The 6,499-nt window shown below is 37.8% G+C and overlaps 1 pseudogene; it reads right to left on the bottom strand.

The window, feature by feature from the left end:
* Positions 1-3,569: 3,569 nt before the first annotated feature.
* Positions 3,570-4,199, bottom strand: LOC118841080 (annotated as a pseudogene).
* Between the last annotated feature and the right edge of the window lie 2,300 nt (positions 4,200-6,499).

Genomic DNA, 6,499 nt, shown 5'->3' with positions numbered 1-6,499 from the left:
AGGAGGAAGAAAATAGGAATTCACCATCATAATGTTCTCTTCCTAGAAAGAGAAGCTTTAGCTTAGGGATGGGAAATGAGTTTATGAAATCCACTTACCACACGGGGAAAAACATCCCAAATATACTGATTCTTAGTCCTCTGGCCCTAGCTACTAATTAGATTGTACAGAAATTGCAAGTGTATGTGTTTTAGAGGTAAGAAATTCTTTTTCTGCCCTTCATTTCATTGTTCCTGTTCTATTTTGTAACCAGAGGAGCTTTAACCCATTCAACAGTTATGGCATGCCTACTGTGTGTAAGGTACTTGGTGTGGTCATTTGCAGTTCAGAAAGTTAGTATATTCTGCCCTGGGGTGAAGCTTTCTGTGGCAGTTATTCTCCTATCGTTGAATAACTTTCATCTCTTTTCATCTCTCTCTACCCTTAATCTTTTTTCTTCCTCCTCTTCCTCTATCTCCTATCTCCTTTCTTTTGCTCTTCTATTCTCCTTGCCCTTGTTTCCTACTCTTTTTTTGATTCTTCCTCCTCCCTCTACTTCTTCCATTCTCTACAACTCCTCCATCCCATCTTTCCTTTCTCTTCTCTTACTACTCCTCTTCTTCCCCCTCTTTGTCTCTTTTTTCTCCCCCTCCCCTCTTCCCCCTTACTTCTGATCCACATTCCTCTTCCTCTTTTTTTTCCTCTACCTGGTTCACTTTCACTGGCATACAAACTCTCCTCTTTTCTTTGTACTCCTTCTGGTAGGAAAACTTTTGTTTTCTCACAGTGGTCAGGGAGGTAATAGAATGGTGTTTTCCTTTGACACAGCTGATTAGCTAAATAATTGCAATAGGTCTTGAAATGATGGGTCTCCTGATTTCTTCCCTTCACATCATAACCCTGCTATCTGCTTCAGAGGAGCAGGCCAACCAACAAGAGGGCTCTCAAATTCCTGGTGCTTTAAGATCCTTTAAGACAAATCAAATCCAATCAAGTCAATTCTCCTTCCCTTTTCCTACACTACCCCAGCACAATCAGACCCTCAATTGAATGCTATTGTAAGGACCAGAAAACCTTTGCAAGTGCAGTTTGCATTTAAAATTAAACTGCTTTTAACTCCAAAAGGTTGAAGAGAAAATCTGCCCTGCTCTGCTTAGCTAAGAGCAATTTAATTTTGGTCCCTAATGATTCTTTTAGAGGGAGAATTGAAAATAGGGGCAAAAGGGCCATTTTACAACTCATGGAAAAAGTTTAAAGAACATTGGACTGAGAGATTGCTCTTCCACTTGTCTTTTTATGCTCAAAAATAATTAAATCAGGAGAGGAAAGGTCTTTCTCTATGCATTTGAAGAACTTAATTCTTATTTTTTGATGGCAGCAGCATTCTTTTTAAGTATTTCAGATAATGCCCTAAAAGACTGTGGCTGATACTATTTAAAAGGAGAATATTTAAAAAAAATTTTATTAGGAAATGGGAAGTGACTAGACTTAAATTTAGAAAAACTGGATTTTATTTCTGCCTCTGACCAGTTTTGTGACAATGGGTAAGTCATTTACTTTCTCTGACCTTTAGTTATCTTATCTACAAAGTAAGCATTTATTTTGGGGAAAGCACTATACTAACCAATTTGTATAATAGAAATGTATTCTCTGCTCTCAAGGAGCCCATGGATTTAAATGGAGTGGGTAATTCATAGGGAGGGTTTTAGCTGTAAGTTACATGGAAAGGTCTGATGGCCTCTAGGATGTGGTGGCAAAGCAGATAGTAATGCCTCTTTTTAAAACGTCATTTCTACTGATAAAATTAGGTGTCTGATGTTGAACCATTTGATGGTGCCAAAGACTTTGCTGACAAGAATTTTCTATTCTGGGTCTTCAATGGATGTGGCTGTAGTACCTGTATGAAGAGTTCTCAGGTTGAATCTTCATGGGGATTGCTTTCCAGGATGATGGTTATGGACACTGGGCTGAAAGCATTGCTATTCCAAAAATTCTTAGGTTTAGGGTCCTGGACCATCTCTACCAGTGTCTGACAGGATATGGTGGTCAAGGTGATAGTGATGATAGTTCAACCCTTCTGTCTCCCCATTGGCATACCTTACTGCATCAACTAGGCTGACTTTTATAGTCTATAAGTGGCAATTGGTGGTAGTCAATAGGGATGGCTGACTCCTTCTCTGCAGAAGTTATTTCCTTCAGATATTGGTTATGAAGGATGGACTAGAAAGAGAAATAATGGTATGGAGGTGGGAGAACTCTACCATTCCCAGAGCACTCAAGCTTGAAAACCTCTAATTCTCAAGACAGACAATTCTACTTTTTGGACAACTTTCATTGTTAGAAGTTTTTCTTGACTTTAAGATTAAATTGGCTTCTATGCAACTTTCACTGATTGCTTCTGGTTTTGACTTCATTTTATTTTTTTAATTTTTTTTTCTTTTTGAGAGGGGAAGGCAGGGCAATTTGGGGTTAAGTGACTTGCCCAAGGTCACACAGCTAGTAAGTGTGTCAAGTGTCTGAGGTCATATTTGAACTCAGGTCTTCCTGACCCCAGGGCTGGTGCTGTACTCACTGCACCACCTAGCTGCCCCTTTGACTTCATTTTCAAAAGAAAGTTTTTGCTTTTTAAAAAAACGGCATTTATATATTTATCTCTGCTCCCACTCCCCTTTGTAACAAAAACAGTTAAGCAAGTTAAACTGATACACTACTGACACACTATTCCACACCCAAGAAAACCCATCAACCCACTGAGAGAAAGAAACATGCTTCATCAGTCTTCTGATTAATATTAGTTATTTACCTTAACCTTCATTTTTTGGGGTGTTTTTCTTTCCATGAAACATGTCTCTTGATTATGCTTTCTTCTTTCTACATAAGTTCATACAAATCTTCCCTAGTTTCTCTGAGTAATTCAAATTTCTTGTTTCTTCCACAAAAAGTGCGGTTAGTTACATGGGGCTCATATTTTTATATTAATTTCCTGTAACAGATTTTATTCTGTTATTTGATTAAACTACTTTTTCCCAAGTTAGCTTCTCTTGGTTTTGTTTGTTTGCATTTAAATTTTGTACCTCTATCCTTTGGTTTAGAATTCTCCTACTTATAATTGTGAAAGGTACCTCCTTTCATTTTCCTGATCTCACCCCTTTGTGTGGGTATTATTATTTTTTTAAACAGTAGACTGAGAATCCATTTGGAACTTATTGTGGAAATAAATGCTGATCTAAACATTTTCAGCCAAACATCGATTTCCTAGTAGTTTTTGTCAAAGAAGGAGGGTCATGGTTTTCACAGTAGTTACTGAATGGATGACTAGCAACAACTTTCAAAGTTACTACCAGACTGGTGTTGATATATACGTGTGTGTGTGTGTGTGTGTGTGTGTGTGTGTGTGTGTGTGTGTGTATGTGAGTGTGTATATATGGTGGAATCAAGCAACTCATTATGCAAGCGAGAAAAGAAGTAGAGCTGTGACCCTGAAAGGAAGTGTATGAGGCAACCATGGGCCTATATCATTAGACCTGGAAAGAAAGGTTCATTTTGGTTTCAGGAGTTTGGACTTAAAAATGAAATGGTTTTAGAAAAAATTATAATGCTCGATGTCCAATTTCAACTAGCATGCTTTCCACATCAAGCCTGCTGTTCTTACTATGGGGCTGGTACAACCACAAAGATAAGTAACTTAAAGTGAGATCCTGGTTTGTAGCATGGGCGAGCTCTTCACCAATGATGCATTTGAGGAGTATTTTCTTCTTGTACATTTCTGAAAGCTTATGGGAAATTTCACAGAAGTAGGTAGTAGGCCACGTATGGAAAAGGGGTATTTGATAATTTCCATTTCCACAATGGTAATTTTCTAGAATTCCTTTAGTGGTTGATGTTAACTTGTCCATTTTCATCTGTACCTTAGCTGACTTTTCCAAGGTGTCATGAAGTTCTTTGTATAACATCTCAAATTCCTAATTATATTTTGGGTGTAGCTTTTGAGAATGAAAGCCAGAAGCAATGCTGCTGCATTCTAGTTCTACCTTGTCTTCAGTAAGTGCACTGATTTTGATATTTCCTATTTTGTTTGCAATACAAAACCCCATACTATTGAGAGTCTCCCATTTCGATAATAAAGTATGCCAATCTGCAGCATTGTCTTTAATTTTTTTTGTGCTGACACTTAAGATAGTTCTTTTAGGAGTAACCAGGCCAGAGTTCTTCACATCCATGACTTTAGCACCCAAGATCCAGTCCAGTGTGGGCCAGAGGAAATTCGAAGGAAGATCCTTGGTTTTGACTTCTGTGACCAAATAGTAGTCTAACCTTTCATTCACATTCCAGTCCTTTAAATAGGAGAAGATATCTCTCATGTCCATCCCAAGTCTTCCCCTTCAGGATAAACATTCCTAGTTTCTTCACTCAGTCCTCATCTGACATGAACTCAAGGTCCTTCACATCTCTAATAGCCCTCCTCTGTACTCTTTCCAACTTACCATCATCCTTCTTACACCGTGGTGCCTAAAACTGAGCATGATGTTTCTATAGAGGTCTGATGAGGGCAGAATACAGTGGGACTATCACTTCTTCCTTATTCCTGAAAGGTCTACCTCACTGTAATCTAAGATCACATTAGCTGTTTTACCCATCATATCATACTGCTGCCACACTGACTTTGCAAGCCACTAAAAACCTTAGATCTTTTTCAGGAAAATTAACAACCAATCATGCCTCCCTATTTTATATTTGTGACATTTTTTTGGTATCCAAAGATAAGCCTTTTAAATTTATTCCTGTTTATCCTTATTAAATTTGATCTTATTTGATTCAGCTTAGTAAGACAGACTATTGAGATCTTTTTGGATCCTAGTAACATCATAAAAGAGACTGGGACCCCCAAGGACTAATGTCAGTCAGTCAATAAAATCTTATTAAACAACTGCTATGTGCCAGGCATTGCGCTAAGCACTAGAGATACAAAGAAAGGCAAAAGAATTCCCTGCCCTGGAGGAGTTCATAATTTAGTGGGTTAGTGTACAGGATAGATATATGTTGATGAGGTCAGAAAACCTGGGCGTTAGTCTTTCATTCACCAATTACTAGTTTATGATCATTGAAAAATCTTCTAACCCCTCCAAGCCCTTAGTTTCCTCATCTATAAAACAGGGATAATAATTACTTGTACTACCTATCTCATAGGGTTACTGTAAGGATTAAATTGCTAGTAGATATAATTGGGTTCAAGTTTCTAAAATGCTGATTTTTGCAGACTCTATACTAGGCCAGTGTGAGAGTTTTGGGGGTTATTCCTTAATAATATAATATTTCAAGAATGTGCTATCCTTCCTTTCCATAGGACTAGATTCTGTGTATGAGAAACCATCTTGTCTGAAGACCTATAAATAGAAAAAACTCTATAGAAATGTAAAGGTTTTATTTATTTGTTTTTCTGGCAGAGAATGTTGAAAGAAAAGCAAAGGCAAAGTTTTGCAACATGGAATGCTATCTAAGGGCAAGCAAGATAAAGATCTAGGTAGCTAAATATGAACAAGGAGGGCACTGATGTCCTATGAAGAGGAGATGTATATACATCAAGCTAGAGAGGCAGGGAAGACCAATACCTTCAATTCAGCAACTGTGCCTGGGTAATCTGTCTCTAAGCTCCTACATGAAGGTCAATTACTTCTGGAGATTCTGAAGAAACTTCGACAATGTGAGATCACAACCATTACATTTAGCACCACTTCATTGATTCAATTTTCTATGTGATTATAGAATCTCTATGATAGAGGGGACTTCAAAGGTCACCTAGGTCAACCTCGACATGAGCAGGAATCCCCTGTACAATCCCCTTGCTAAATTATCATCTAGACTTTACCTGTACATCTCTGGTGTTGGAGAAGTTACTCTGGGGAAGTAGTTATTGTTAGGAATTTTTTACTTACACTGAGCTGAAATGTGCCTCTTTTAAACTTTCCATCGTTGCTCCTACTTCTGTCCTCTGGGATTTAGCAGAACAAGTTTAACCTTTTCTCACATGCTAGATCTTTAAATACTTGGAGAGTACTTTTTTCCCCTTCAGGCAAAGCCTTTTCCTTTTCTTTAACCAATCCTGATTCATAATGATATCTAGTCTCCTTACCATCGTTTTACCACCCAAGGTTATCCACTGCTTTCTGGGCCATCACTAATCATCTTGACTTTCATCCTGCCAATGTGCTTCAATGACTCTGGAAGACAGAGTCAGGCTAATGACTTTTCTCAACTCTGCTCACTTCAATTCACACACATATCAAGACATTACCTGTGATGTCATTGGTCCTCTTTGAAAACAAAGGACAAACAACAACCACCATTCTTTTCTCCCCTCTCCTACGTACAACAATATGTACATATATATATATATATATATATACACATATATATTATATCTATATTTCTTGAGTGTTTTAAGTGTTCATTCAAGGGGATTCTCCTATGTTGTACTATTTATATAGCATACACAAAATCCTACCATAGCTGTGCATAGAAC

Source organism: Trichosurus vulpecula, chromosome 3 (assembly GCF_011100635.1).
Source record: "Trichosurus vulpecula isolate mTriVul1 chromosome 3, mTriVul1.pri, whole genome shotgun sequence".
Lineage (NCBI taxonomy): Eukaryota > Metazoa > Chordata > Mammalia > Diprotodontia > Phalangeridae > Trichosurus > Trichosurus vulpecula.
The sequence above is the reverse complement of the archived record's forward strand: the minus strand, read 5'-3'. Positions and strand labels throughout refer to the sequence as shown.